The following is a 16,044-nucleotide window of genomic DNA, read 5'->3' as shown; positions in this document are numbered from 1 at the left end:
ACAGATAAACAGAAAGGGTGTGACCACACTTAAAATAAATCTCTCCATCCCTGTCTAGAAGAAATCTCTTTCTTTTCATCTTTATTTCTTTTTTTTCTCTCTTCTCTTTGTGAATGAAATTCCAGTGCATTCAATTTTATATGTAGAACACTTTTAACAATGGAAATTGCCCTAAGCAGAGTTAAAGGAATATATACAGTACATTCAGGATGTAAATTATAAACTTTACCTAAGGCATTATGATAAGGAACTATGACACAGTAGAGGACTGATAACTGTTTTTTTTTCACTATGGAATTAAACTGATATTCTGAGTGATGCTGTGAAATCTATCTTTGACTTACGCAATATGGTGGCAGTCTTTTCTAAATATCGTATTACTAGCATGAAGATATTCTTACAGTTCTCCCAAACTCTAAACACAAAGCTGATAAATTCTAAGCATTTTTATATTTCTAAAATGTTATGATGTTGTGTAATGTATGTGAGGGAATGTGAGGAGATTATGTGTGGGATGCATTATTTATGGGAGAAGATTAAGAGATTTATTCATAACCAAAATAATCTCGCCCCGTGGATGAGGATGACGCAGCTGTCTAGAGTTTGTGGTCTCGGGAAAAGGCATATTAATTTGCTAAATTGGAGAGAGAGAGAGAGAGAGAGAGAGAGAGAGAGAGAGAGAGAGAGAGAGAGAGAGAGAGAGAGAGAGAGAGAGAATGAATATATGAACTATGTTTAGACTTTTAAGGATTATGAAACATTTACACTGAAGACAATTTACAGTCTCCAGTCTACCTTATGGAGAGAGAACAGTTCAAATTCTTGGAGTTTTTTAAGTGATGAAAAAGGTATAAGTAATTCACACAAACACTTCCTGTCTGTTACAGGTTTTGATTTCTGCTCAAATTCTCATGGATACTACATTATGGACTCATTACAACAAAGAAAGCTGCTTAGTAGCAAGACCTCATTCCTTTAAAGACACACACACACACACACACACACACACACACACACACACACACACACACACACACACACACACACACACACACACATGCGCGTATATAAAAACTAGTCTGTACAATCCTGTGTTTGATTGTTTTTCTTCTCACACACACACACACACACACACACACACACACACACACACACACACACACACACACACACACACACACACACACACACACACACACGTCACACACACACACACACACACACAAAATGCAAGCATTAGTTAGACTTTGGACGGAGCAGGCTGACTGACTAAGGGGAGGGCAGGAAGAGGGAGAGAGAGAGAGCGAGAGAGAGCGAAAGAGAGAGAGAGAGAGAAGAGGGGAGTGAGAACGGGTGAAAGTAGAAGGAGTCCTGCACCAGGAGAGAGCGTGTGTGTATGTGTGTGTGGAAAAGTGGCAGGCTGTTTCTTTCCTCACTCCTCTCTCTGTTTTTTCTCCTTCTCCTTCTTTTGTTCTTTCAAATGGCTGATTCTGTGAGAAGGTGGCTGATGTGACAGAAACAGAAACAGGATAAGGCTGACAAACTCAACTCAGAAAGTAATAAAAAAATAAGCAAGAAGCTAAAGAAACAATGAGAAGGTGTGGAGCTAAACATATGTCTGTGGGTGTACCCAAAAAGTGCAGAGGAAAAAAGGGAACATGGAGAGGCAACTTTGTTTGGAAGAAAGGAGAAAGAAGGTGAGTGAAAATTTTAAAGTCCTGAGGGTGAGTGTCGGTTGAAGTCTAACTCTAACTGTGTGTGTGTGTGTGTGTATGTGTATGAGATGGAAGCTGAGACTAACATCAGGACGCTTTTTCTAAGAACAGCTTTTCACTTTATTATTGGGCAATCAGAGCTTCTAAAGTTAGACATAATGAAAGTGTTAATGTTCCTGCTCATTATAAACTCGTTGACCGAGTGAATGTCTATATAAGTTGAATGATTTGCAATATTTGTCATTATTAATTCATGTCTACAAGTGTTTAAATCTACAGCTAACCTAACAAAGATATGCAGTCATGCCAGATTATATGAATAACTACATTTGTCTGGGCATATTGGGGCAGAGCATTCAAATAGATGTGAAAGAGGGATTAGTCTGAACAGGATAATGATACAAAACCAACCCAACAAAAGCAAAGTCCCAAGAGTCAGCTTGTCCCAGCTGTCAAAAGAATGTGTATGTACAATGAATATAAAAAGTCTACACACCACTGCTGAAATAGCAGGTTTTTGTAATGTAAAAAAAAAAGAAAGGTAAATAAATCATATCAGAACTTTTTTCCATTTTCTATTTAAATAACAAAGAAATACATAAAAGTTATTGTAACCTGGTTAGAAAACTGAGCCAACCCTGTTATTATTGGGGACGTGACTGTGTTCAGAATGGATCAATCACATTCAATCTCATGTTCAATAGTAATTATCATACAGCTATCATCAATGAAATTATTCTGATTTCCCCTGAATAACGATCAGGCGTTTCTGTGAGATTCTCTCCACAAAGAGCTTACAAAGCATGCATGGTATCTGACTTGTTGAAATGTATCGATCAGGAAAGGAGTGTAAAATAAGTTGATGTGCCATGAAACATTGTAAAGGCAATTTTCAACAAATGGAGCACTACAGTGACATCAACAGGAACAGGATGGATCTCCAAAATTGATAAAAGTACAAGCCAAAAACTTATCAGGGAGGCTGCCAAGAGACCTACTTCAACATTAAAGGAGCTGCAGTAATATCTGACAAGTACTGATTACTCTGTAGAGATGATAACAATCTCTCATATTCTTCACATGTCTAGGCTATGGGGTAGGGTGGCTGGATGGAAGCCCTTCTCATAGAAAGCATCAAAGCTTAAATAAATCACACAAAGCCTTGTTGCATGTATAATATATAATAATTCCATAAGTCCACAAGTTAACACCAAAAGAACACCAGACCCACTGTAGCATGGTGGTGGCAGTATCGTGCTTTACGGCTGCTTTTCTTAAGCCAGAACCGGGGCTTCTACCAAGGTGGAATACTAAGAATCACAATCAGCTACAAAAAGTAAATTTTTTATAACAAAGATTTTAGTGCAAATCCTTCGGATGTCTTTCAGAATGACAAGGACACAAAACATAAAGCATACTGTAATATGAAATAGTTTTTAAAAATCCTAACCAGAACCCACACCTGAATCCAACCAGAAATATGTGGGCTGACATGAAGCAGGCTGTGGACAATAGACGTCCTAAATATTTGATGCATCTTTAATGTTTTTGCAAGAAAGAGACAGAAAATAATGCCAATTTAATATTGGTGTAATAAAATTAAAACAGTCCTAAAACAAAGTATTAGTTTAGGGGTGTGTATACTTATGCAACTAGGTCATGGTACCCCTTCTTTTTCGCTAAAATAGTTTCTGATCGTTTTTCACTTCATTTGTATATGTTGTAACTTCACATTAAAGGTGAAATGATTTATATTGGTTTAATTTTTTCATATCACAAAAACTTGCTTTAAAGGTCATGGTTTATATTTCTATAATAAGTGAAAGGTCTACAAATAAATGTTATTTAGACAACAGACAGCGGCATAGAAACACCTACAGTTTTTACCTCATACAAATTAGAAATATACACAGAAATGTCCCCAGCCCTACAAACCCCACCCCTTTTACCGCCCTGTTAAACCAGAAAAAAAGGAAATAGCTGTGCTGAAATTTTCTCAGAATCAGCTTTGCATTTATTAAACTGTCAGTGTTGAAAACTGACATTTGAGAAAGCTGACACAAAACCAGAGATTATGTGTGCCAGAGTTTGGCTTAGCTACATCTGAACATTGGAGCAGCAAAGCTGTTGTTCAGCTAGTCTAACTAATGACATTTTCAGTTGCTAGTTTTATACAGATTAGTTTGGGATTAGTTTTAGAACTTTATGTACTGAGTAATGGAGTATAGTTTTTAAAATTTACACAAAATATATTTTATTCTATTAATTCCAGTAGTTGTTGGGCACAGGCTTAGATTAAATATCAAGATCGAATATAGTTCACTTAGAAATTCAGAAAGTAGCTAATGCGTTCTCAAACGGTCACTAGAAATCTGCTTATTCATGCAAGTGGGACAATAGTGAGGCTCAGTGATTAGTCTTTGGGAACGGAAGGGGATCAGTGATTGGTGCTTGGGAAAGAATGAGGATAAGTGATTAATCTTTGGAGAAGAATGTTGATCAGTAATTTTCTTTCTTTCTTTTTCTTTTTAGAAAGAATGGGGATCAGTGATTGGTGTTTGGGAAACAATGGGGATCAGTTAAAAAATTCTTTGGGGGGTCAGTGATTTTTTATTTCTGTGGGGAAGAATGGGGATCAGTTATTGCTGTTTGGGAAATAATGAGTATCAGTAATTTTTTGGGGGTGAGGGAGGGTATCAGTGTTTTTTTGGAGGATGGGAGAATGGAGATCTGTGATTGGTCTTTGGAAAAGAAATGGGATCAGTGATCGGTATCCAGGGCAGTTGCTAATACAATTTTAGCAAGACTGAAGATGAATTAATCAATGAATAAATGTATGTTAAAGCTGCTTCTTTAATAGTTGGATAGTCAAAAAAGCCCCTTATCTGAATGGGTCTACCAAAAAGACCAGGTTGTCTACATAAATACACTGATAAATTGTCACGCAGCTGTTTTAATTAACATTTGGAAGTGATTGAAATTGTTATTGATCTCGTTTCAGCTCAAAGTGTAGTTAGTCAGCTTTAGTTGTTAGCTAAATTTTATCATCTTCCTTAACAAAAAAATCTCTTAATGTATAAACAAAGATGGGTTCTATCCAAGGACAGAGAAAAAATCTCTTTTAGTTAAAAAGTACACAATGTGCAAAAAAGCAATTTAGAAAATGAGGTGTTTTTTCCTGGAATTAGTTGGCATGTATTCAGCCTGTGAATGAGATGAGATTAGATTTTTTTCACTATCACTCTTCAACTACTTCAATATCATATATATGATATGTCTCAAGAAAATAATACAACAGGAAGGTAATTAGATTATGTTGAAGGTTCATTAAACAATTTAAATAGTAATGTAGTGGAATCTAATTGACCAGCTGGAAAAAGATGCTCTACCAGCTTGACCAACTCAGCTTGTGTTTTGGCAGATGGTAGATGGTCAGACTAAGCTGGATATTTCTGCAGGGCAGGAAAAATGTTAAAGAAGTGCAGGGGGATATCCTTCCCTGTGGGCATAGCCTTCCACCTGAAATAGTTCTTCACTGCTATGTAAGTGTGTCTGAGTGTGAGTGAAATATATACTTGTCTTAAAGACTTAAAAGTATTAAACTGATGTTTTGTAGGAATAAATAATGTCAGAGTGTGTTCCTTTATAATCATGTGTGGCTGGATACAGCCTGTGGAGGACTGTTAGCATCCGCTGTGAAGTGAATTATTCTACCACAATTAATTATTACAGTAATTAATGCACATCATGCTTTTTAACCATTTCTAGTGACATTTATTTTTATAGAAAGTCAAGACATGCTACTTTCTGTTATCACTTACCTTACAGCAGTTATAAACAGTTCTCGATTTTCTTTCTTAAAGTTAGTAATACAAAAAATAAAGAAATGCAGCTTGTCATGCTGCTGAGAAGGCCTCTGTTCTAAAGATTCTTGTGTGGATGAAAAAACAAAATAAATATAGAATACAAATACTTAGAATAAAATAGAAATAGAATTATCCGTACTAGAAAAGGAAAATATGTATATAATATGTATGTACATGTAATATATATGACTATAGATTGGTGGCAGAATAAGAGTTCACGCTATTAATGGTAGCATTTGTTAAATAACAGTTTTTAATCCATGTATTATTATACTTTGATTATATGGAGCATCTGGCATAAAAATCCCTGTGAATGTGTCGTTACTATAGAAACATGAATACAAAATAACAAGTGCATTAATAAAATCCTGTGATTTGCCTTGTAGCCAGCACTGTTGTCAGAGTATCTAACCTGGAATTTAGGCTCACATGATTTTTCAGTACATAAAAAAAAAGTGGTGAATTCCCTCAGCTCATACAAACATTGACTCATAAATCTCCAGAGTTGGAAAATACACATAATAATATGGGCTATTTATATTTTGCTTGACAGTCACAGTATTTTCCGCACCATAAGGCGCACCGGATTATAAGGCGCAGTCTCAATTACGGGGTCTATTTCTGTACTTAACCCATACATAAGACGCACCGTATTATAAGGCGTATGCTAAAACATACGGTCTACAAAAAAAAGGTGACTCGCCCGGCGCTGCCTCCCAGTCTTAGTAAAGGTGTGTTCGCCCTCTGTGATCCATCACTCCCACACCGCTCGCAACTTCACTTTGAACGCCCTGTTTACACATATGTCCAGCGGTTGGAGCGGTTGTGCCTGGTAAGCATGTCTCTTCACTGGTGCCATTTCCGGGGGTACTTAGACAAACAAATGTTGTTTTGCAACATACTGTTAGTATAACTACCGAGGCGTGGTGGAGGTAAGCATACGTACTGTAAGTATTACATAATGTTCTCTAATTGGTTTATCACTGCCAGCGTACGTAGTGTACGTATTACGTCCCTGTTTCAGTGGAAAATGGTCCAACAGTCAATCAAGCAGAGGGCTTACCAAATTGCACAACAACATTTTTACAGATTTTGGAACTCAGTGTATTCTAGCTAGTTTCTGTCTTGCACTTTCATGTACTTATTGTAATACTGTGTACTGCACCAGCAACTACTGTATATATGTTTGAATTGACTTGACTTGAATTAGCAAAATATACAGCATTACCCATGCATGAGTTTTCAGTAAAATGTCAGATAAGTAATAAAATAGTTTACACATGAAACTTGATACTTTTTGTGCATCTATTTAAAACATTTTTCTTTTTACTTTTGATACTTTAGTGCATTTATAAATAGCCACACATTAGTATTACTGGAGCACATTGTCTTGATCTCAGTACTTTTATATTAATGTACACCAAGTAAAACACGAGTTGCTATTCATTGCAATGACATATCGTGTACACTACAAAGCTTATAACTAATAAAGACCTGTGTGTGTGTGGTTGTGTGTGAGTGTAAAAAGGTCATTACTGTTAGCATCAGTTGAAGTGAATATTTCAAATCCTCCCTCATTATAAGTAAATTGTGAGACACGTTTTATATTATTATTAATAATAAACAATAATAAAAATTACTATTTTTATAAAAAGTCAAGGACAAAGACACATGTATTATTATTAGTATAGTATTTATTAAACCACGGAGGGAAGTATGCATGGTGTTCATGTGTGCACATTTTGAAACACCTCTTGTATAGTATGTATAAACACACTACAAATTTAACAATATAAATGAATCCAAAAAAAAACTTTTGAGAAAAACAATTTTGAACAATTATGTTCACTAACCTAATTTTATTATTAACAGTATTAACTATATTATTAACAGTATTAACTATATTTTATATATATACTATATAGGAAACATTAGCTGGACAGATGCTGTTCTGTACTGAGTTTCAGTTGTTTGCTAGGCTAGGTTTTTTTAGCTAGTCCCTTGGCTAAGTTTCATACACACATGCTTCTAGCTAGCCAGCAAAGATACACATGATCCTCTACATTACCCTTAGTCTGTAACATCATTTAGATATATTTAACACAAACCACACAATCATATACAAAAGACCTTTCATACTAAATGAAGCATAAAAAAACCTGCTGTTGTAGCTCATTCAGCTAGCGAATGGCTGACATGTACATGTTTCTGCAGATTAGCCATTGAAATGTCAATATATCAAGAGAATTATTTTCAGACCAGTGTCACATGATTTCTTTTGAAGAGTTTAGATACCTGAACAATTGGGCCAGTGACATTAATCTGTCTCTATAGTCTCAAGTATTGCTGCTAAGCTTAGACAGGAAACTGTAGACAGGAAACTGCTTTTTTTTGATTGAAAAATTTGCACGTACCACCTTTTAATGGCTTCCAGGCTGTTTCTTAATCAGCTCCATAGAGAGTGAAGCAGAATATCATGTACACTTGGTCTGGCACTGGTATGGACCATGTGTCAATGCATATTGGGTGTAATGAAGAGTCATAGGGCTGAGGATCCATTTGCAAGCTTTATTAGATTCTCTCGTAAGCAACAGGCAGGGTCAATGATGGCAGACACAACAGCATACAAGAGGCAGAACAGGAAATGCTCAGACTAATCTCCGAGGCAAATCGAGACTTCGCACTGGAGTCAAGTTCAAGTTCAAGCTTTATAGGAAGTGGGTGATTGGAAGCAGGTGGCGGTGCAATCAGTTCCAGTAAAAGGATTATGGGAAACGTAGTCCGGAAATACTAATACACGGAGGAGGTTCCCTCTGGTGGCGATCGGAGGATGAGGCAGGTGCCTCCACCATGACATTCCATGACAGGAATCCAGCAGGTCGTGGACCTGGTAAGCCTCCTCGTCACCGACCAGCAGGGGTGGTGGACCCGATGGGTCAGCAGCCTCCTCTCGTTCCCCTCTCGAACCATGAGCAGGTTTTAGCAGCGAGACATGAAAGGTGAGAGAAATGCGGTAAGTAGGAGGTAATGCCAAACGATATGATACAGGGTTTATCTGTTTCTTGATTTTGAAAGGGCACACATACCTAGGACTGAGCTTTCTGCAGGATAGGCGGAGACGGATGTCTCGGGTGGAGAGCCAGACCCACTGACCAGGTTGATGATCGGGGTGCGGTCTGTGGTGTCTGTCGGCCTGGAGTTTCTGTCTCCTTATGGCTCTCTGTAGCTGGTGATGCCCTTGGTTCCATGTCTCCTCGCATTTCCGAAACCACTCGTCCACTGCTGGGGAGTTTAGGCAGTGGAATCAGGCAGCATGCCTTCAAAAAGCGATCGATGATGGTGAGAATTATGGTGCAGTTGTTAGATTTGGGCAGGTCGGTGATGAAATCGATGGCTATGTGGGACCAGGGTCGTTGTGGAACAGGTAATGGCTGTAACAGTCCGGCAGGGAGTTGATGAGGGGCCTTTGAAGTATTACATACGATGCAGTTCTTTACAAAATTTCTAGTGTCCTCGGACAGAGAGAGCCACCAGAATTTATTTTGCGCGATGTGGATGATCCCCGAGATGCCTGGATGGCCAGAGCTAGGTGACGCGTGTAGTGACGAGGACGGCTGAGGGGAAATCTTCAGGCACGTAGGTCTTGGTAGGAGGACAATTTTCCGGAGGAGGTGTATGTGCATTGGTCTGTGAAATCTTGGTCATGATGTCCCATTGGATTGGAGCGATAATTTGGTTCTCGGGGATGATGGACTCCGTAGAAGCGTTCTGGTTGGGCTCATTGTATAAGCGAGATAGCGCATCGGCTTTACTGTTCTTGGATCCCGGTCTGTATATGACTGTGAATTTGAAGCGGGTGAAGAACATGGCTTCATGGCTTGTAATTCGTGATCCCCCACATCGTAGTTGCGTTCAGTGGGAGACAGGATGGGAGGGGTGAAGGATGGGAGCCATGGTGAAACTCTCCTTCAAACGTCTAAAAGCGAGGATCGCATCAGGTGACCACGAGAGACAGGGTGGTGCCTTCTTGGTCATAGAGGTGAGAGGCGCCGCAATGGTACTGAATCCTCGGATGAAACGGCCATAAAAGTTAGCGAACCCCAGGAAGCACTGCAGCTCCTTAATGGTTTGAGGTTGCGGCCAGTTTAATACTGCTTGCACCTTTGAGTCATCCAAGGTGACCCCTCGGCAGAGATAACATAGCCTAAGAAGGATGTTGGCATTTTCTCTTGACTGTTTGAAATCCTCATGAAACGGAATTCAAATGGAGCTGGTAGAATCTCTTGGTGCCTCAGGATCCTTGCACGGTTCGCCTCCTTTCAGTGAAGGTCCAAATCTTCATGAAGTGGAACACAACAGGAGCTGGCACAATATCTGTATGATTTGGGATGGGGTAGAAAAAGAGAAGCAAGTGGAGAGGTTAGCTTAATTATATGTGTTTCTGTCATGTTAATTAGAGCAGAGTTGTAGCTAGCTAGTGTTTTTTTATAATCATGAAATGCTTGTTGTTCAACTTGTTCAAACAATCTTTATACAGAACATGGAAAAAATGTAAAAATCACTAACACTTAATAAGAGGAGAGTTAAAACAAGCTACTTACATTTGTTCACGAATTGGATAAGAGTCTGTCCACCATTTTTTGAGTTGAGAAGCTTCTGTAAAAATGACTTCTAGTAGGGGCACATAGTGAGTATTGATACATCAAACTACTTGTTTTGTATGGTGCATTGTGGGAATTTTTAGCGAGTGAGCATATCAGTGCACTGGAAGGATTTAGCATGGCAGATTTTTCCAAAATGGCTGACTTCATGATCATTTATTATTATTTTTCCTTTTGTGATGGTGTAGCTGTTGTTTGAAAATGTTGAAAATGTTTATTTTGAAAACATTAAAAAAAAATTCTGTACAGTGAATTTATCACCTAAGTATTGTATCGCTAGTCCATGTATTTCCTTCCTTTTCCTCCATCTTCATCACAGCTGATTCAGCTCATCAGGTAATAATCTATGAAATTAATACATCACAACATAGTTAGTGCTAATGAGAAGTTTCCACATACACTTTTGTCACTCTGTATATACTGATGTGTTTCTGAGTGTGTGTGTGAGCACGCATGGTGTATAAAAGGATATCCTGTGGGTGAATGGCTTCGAAGAACTCCTCGTGTTAGAGGTGTTTTATTAGATATTAAAGCCCCATGTCCTTCAAAAGAAACACAAGTAAATGCTGATAGTGAGATCTAGATCGAAAGAGAGGAAAAGAAACCCAAAAAAAGGGTTCATAGGAGCAGTGCTGGCCACCCACATGGGTGGTAAAAGCAAAAGGAGGAAAAGCAAAAAGAGTTGTGAGTTGTGCATGTTCTAAATTCTAAGCTGCTGACCTCTGCGGAAAATAACAGGAGGCAATCAGGAAGGTCAGGAAGAGACCATGGTTCCTTACACCACCCAAACACTAGAGCGTCTATTCAGACACACACACACACACACACACACACACACACACACACACACACACACACACACACACACACACACACACACACACACACACACACACACACACACACACACACACACACACACACACACACACACACACACACACACACACGCACGCACGCACATGCACACGCACACACACACGCACACAAACAAGTGTGCCATACTGTCTTTTCCATTCAACCTTTCACCTTTTACACCTTTCAGACCTAAATCTAACAATAACCCTAATCTGAGTAACCAAACAGAAAGTTTTTTAAAAAATAAAATCCAGTGTTTTAGAAGATACAGTTTTGCTTGTGAGGACCAGCCTCATGACCCCACTAGAACAAAAATCTGATCTTACAGACAGACAGAGTGTTGGATTAAAGAGTGGAAGAGTGTGTAACATAAAAGTATTATAACAGATTATTATTATTAATAAATAAGAGAAAAAAATACATAAAGTGAGAAATAAAATTACAATGAGAGATATAAAAAAAATTACAGGCTACAAGGTAACAAACAGGTCACCAGCGATCATAAACATAATCCTTGCACATTCAGAACACGAGGAATAAAAGGTTGTCAGTGTTTAAATGTCATGAATATGTTTATGGATATATTTTTTTCCCCGTCTATTCAAAAACAGTGAAAACATATAGTCATAGAATTTTTTAATGGCTGTATCTTGAATTTTTGTACCAACTGGAAGTATAAGTTATTTTCCTAACTGATGACGTCATGTGACGCCAAAAACACGCATTGTGATGCTGCTAAGTTTAGCAGAATACAGTGAATTTTTTAAAATGTTAAAAAATAAATCACAAAATCTGGGCGCAATTTTAAAATACATTTGTAAGACGTGTTCTTCACCGGATTGTTGTCAGCCAGCTTGAAATTGTTTATTATCCAGCATCTGCCCCTGGTACATAAGCAAATCTGTGTGTTGAGTTCATGAAGTGTCCAACATTCTACACTTTGTTTTTCAGGAGAATAAGTATAATAACCAGGGAACTTAAAGTACACTTTGTCTTCTTGTTGGAATTTATAATATTAACACAATGCTAAATTTTATATGTTTATATTACACAATAAAAAGTATGTAATTTGGAATGCAGCTAGAGTTTTATCATTTCATCACCTTGTGAAAAATGACCTCCAAACATGCCTTAACAGTATCTGTATATGTTATATATAGGAAACCGTGTAAATGTTAGATATTTAAAAATGAGAACTTTGTGTAGTTAGATTGTGGCTTGTTGTATAACTAATATTTTAAAGCAGCACGATATGAGACATCACCTTCCTTTTGTTTTTATTGATAAGGAAATCAGGAGTTTGTTTTGCTAACACTGGTATAATTACAAAGCTAGCTAGCTTGGCTAATAATGCTTTGCTAACAGGGCTTCAGTGCTTGTCTTTGTAACATTTACACAAAACACTTGCTAATTGCATGGAAGTGATTTAAATAACACAAAATTCACACCATACTGTATACTGTACTTCACCCTTTCAGTGTAAAGCAAACAGCACTGTCCATGTAAGGAAGCTAGCTACATCATTAGTTGGCTAATCATTAGCTAAATGGAATTAACCAGCTCTCATTATTTTATTTGAAACTCTTAATGAACATTAATGAAGGAGAAGGTTGGATTTACTAGTTAATGAACACATTTTGTTCGTTCCACTTTCATTATACTCTGAGATTGTGCTACAAGATACTTCAGAGTTGTCTCCAGGGCAAAAAGAAGTGAGTGTAGAAGAAAAGGAGAACCTTTTTTAATATGTAATATTAATGTAAATACGGAAGGGCTGAGAAGTCATTTTGGTGAAATGTATTTCAGTGATTGTCTGTGCAGGTTAAGCTTGATTAATGGCTAAAATAAGGAGAGGTGACTTGCAGGTTAGAGTTTGATATGCCCTAAACATGCCACTGACACAACGAGTGTGGACTGAAGTGCTAGTTAAAATGTACACGTTACTGCCAAGAGTTGACACACAACTGAAAACTGCTTCACATGCTAGCCTTTACACACAGCATGGAATGTGTTTGTTTGGATTGCCAAAAGAATTTGCGTCATTCTTTATATCTTCTGTCAGTGTAATTGTGGAATCTCTGAAAAGTATACCGGCCACAGTCCAGAAATTCCATGAAGACACTAACTAAACTAACACAATCATTAAAGAATCCTCCAGCATGTTTTTCAACCTGATCTCTTTATCATCTGCTTGTGTAATGTATCTGTGAATACTATATTCAAGAATTTCACAATGCTTCACTCTGCTGAGGACAGAAAACCTATAGAAGACTTCACTTATAATAATAATAATAATAATAATAATAATAATAATAATAATAATAATAATAATAATTCAACACTTTGGTAAAAGATTTCCACACATTGTACCTGTTGGCTAAAGTGCTTAGAAGATGATTTTAGAAATTGTCATGCGATCGAAAAAACCTCACATCAAATGTTCTATCTGTACTGATTGCTTTAGCCTTTCTAACCTCTTCTTAGGGCTTCTATAGGGCTTGTCTCCTGATCGTTAATAAATTAGATCTTTTTAATCAGGGCGTTTTACATATACATCACCTAAAGCACCCAGGAAACCTAGGTGATATTTAAAGTCCTTTAAATATCTATATATTGTATCTATAGGATTTCCTGAAGTTTTTCCAAGCTGCCACTGCTGGGCCCTAAAGCAAGACCCTTAAACCCTCTCTTCTTCAGGTGTGCTATATCATGGTTAGTTCTGTACTTTGTCTCAGGATATCTAACAACCTGATATATACAAATAAAATAATTTCACTATGCTGTACTGTAAATCTGATTTTATAAATAACATAAATTCAATTACAGCATGCTATTAAATAATCTGTCTCTTCATGTATCAATCAGCAAAATGTCCTCATTTTGAACCGTTTTCTACTTTTAATGTTTAGAAATAAATGCCTGTTAGCGTTTTGATTATAACAGCTAGAAACACTGCCCTGAAAACTCTCTCACACAGAAACTTACTGAACAACACAAAGTGCTGACACTGGAGCTGTCTGCCTATGGAAAACCACCATATAACCAATTATTCATTTTTATTTGTTTTCCCCGAGAAGGAGCAGATTCTGTGCAAGTTGTTACTACACAAACAGAAAAATAGCACAGTACAATAAACCTGTGAGACTGTCAGACCTTCTGGTATAGAAAATGTATTTAAAAAATCCTTCTGACCAATCTGAATGAAGAATTTATTAACTAGTGTAAAATCTCATAATGCTGAGGATGTTGGAAGAGTAGCACATAGAGGTTGAGAAGGTGCATGGTTGAGATGTTGAGATGAAATGAAATGTACTGTTCTGTTTTCTCTGCATACTTTCCTTACTGCTAGTTTTCAGAGTTAACCCTTCATCCCCCCCTTTCCGTTTCACCTTTCCTAATCTGATGATTGTTTGCTTCTCTTTGGTGACTCACATGCTTTAGTAAGGGGGGAACAGGGTCAGCTGTGCAAGGTCACAACCTCTGTGTGTGTTTATGTGTGTGTGTGGGACTGTGGTCCCTTGGAGGCCAAAGTTCAGTTAAGGGTTGTACGCTCCTCTTGTTTTGCTCCTGAGTGGGAGGGTCGGTGTGTATTGACGAGATGGTGGTATTGTTTGTGACGCTGGTTTAAAAGAAATGCTTTGCTTGTGATAAAACTAAAACTGAATGAAAGCTGATAGGGGCCAGTTAGCTTGAGCTGCAAAGTAATCTTCGAGGCAGAGCGAAGGAATAATTGCTAACATGGCTCAAAGTGGATGAAACCGGATCAGTTTGCATTGTGGTAAACAGATCCACTCGAGTTTCATTCATTGTGAGCCACATTAGCATTTTGGGGATAATTATTTCTTCAAACCATGTAGGGGATTACCCTGCTGAGACACTGAAATCACTACAGGAAATGAACATCATAAATGCCTTGTTACATTGCTGTAATGGAAAACGCCAGGCATTTGTTTCTGTTCTGCTCAGCTAAAAACATGGAGCTTCACTGTGAGCTGCTGGATGTTTTTGAGTAATTCAGAAATTCCTCAGTGGCTCATAGTTAACTGAATTTTGTCTTGAGTTGTAGCTGTTAACTCTCAAATGCTCTGGAAACTCTCTAAAGTTTGGCTTTAGGTTAGGTTACGTTTGTTTTTATAATTTAATGAGAAATTATTAAGGATAAAATACTAATTGGGGCACATATTTATAAAAGATTTGTCTTCATTTTTTGTACTAGCTTATAAAAATTTTAGCAAATATTACTGAAAACTATTTTAGATTTTAAATTCTTATCAGTGTTCCAGATGACGCTTCCTCAAGATATAGGCTTTCTGTTTGCTAGTATAAAAGTCTCCTAGCTTTTAACTTCTAAATAAACACTATTAAAGTAACATCTGACGTAAAATCTACCAATTAAAAAAGCATTTGATTCAGATATATATAAATTTATACGTGGTTATTAACTACATATTAAAGTAAAAAACATTTTTTCCCAGGTGAAAAAATAAAAATTTCTTTGTTATGTTATGGACAAAACAGTAAAAAGAGTTCATTTTATTCGAGTAAAAGAGTTTACTCTGTCTGTAGTGACAATGGACATTTACATTTTTCAAAGTAACTTTCATGGAAATATATTTAATGTCATATTCAGATGAGACTAGTTTCACTGGTTGATGCCAGTAATAATTTTTTTATACATTTCCTCTGTGTTAAAGATTTCTATATCTGGATCTAGAGCCAGGTTGTTTTATTTATGGATGATTGTGGGACACATGGTGACATTTGCAGTATTTAACAGGGCTGTCTTATTCTGAGCCACTAACTAAAATGCTTTGTAGAGTCCATCAAAAAATAACCTTATGCTAGCTCTGTCTCGTCATGCTAGCTCAGTAGGTTAGGGTTTAAGATCTGCATTAAACTAAATGCCTGTCAGAGAAGAGATTATGAAAAGTTGAGGGACATAAT

General features: G+C 37.3%; 1 long non-coding RNA gene across 2 annotated transcripts in view; it reads left to right on the top strand.

Annotated features, from left to right (window-relative positions):
* The first annotated feature begins 1,258 nt into the window (after positions 1–1,258).
* Positions 1,259–16,044, top strand: part of LOC113655079 — a 90,627-nt gene continuing 75,841 nt past the window's right edge. For both annotated transcript variants that reach the window (XR_007139594.1, XR_003443630.2), the window contains exon 1: positions 1,259–1,697. This is a non-coding gene — a long non-coding RNA (uncharacterized LOC113655079). The remainder of the gene's footprint in view (positions 1,698–16,044) is intronic.

The sequence above is a fragment of the Tachysurus fulvidraco genome, chromosome 26 (genome assembly GCF_022655615.1).
Source record: "Tachysurus fulvidraco isolate hzauxx_2018 chromosome 26, HZAU_PFXX_2.0, whole genome shotgun sequence".
Taxonomy (NCBI): Eukaryota; Metazoa; Chordata; class Actinopteri; order Siluriformes; family Bagridae; genus Tachysurus; species Tachysurus fulvidraco.
This window is presented reverse-complemented; position numbering and strand designations above follow the sequence as displayed.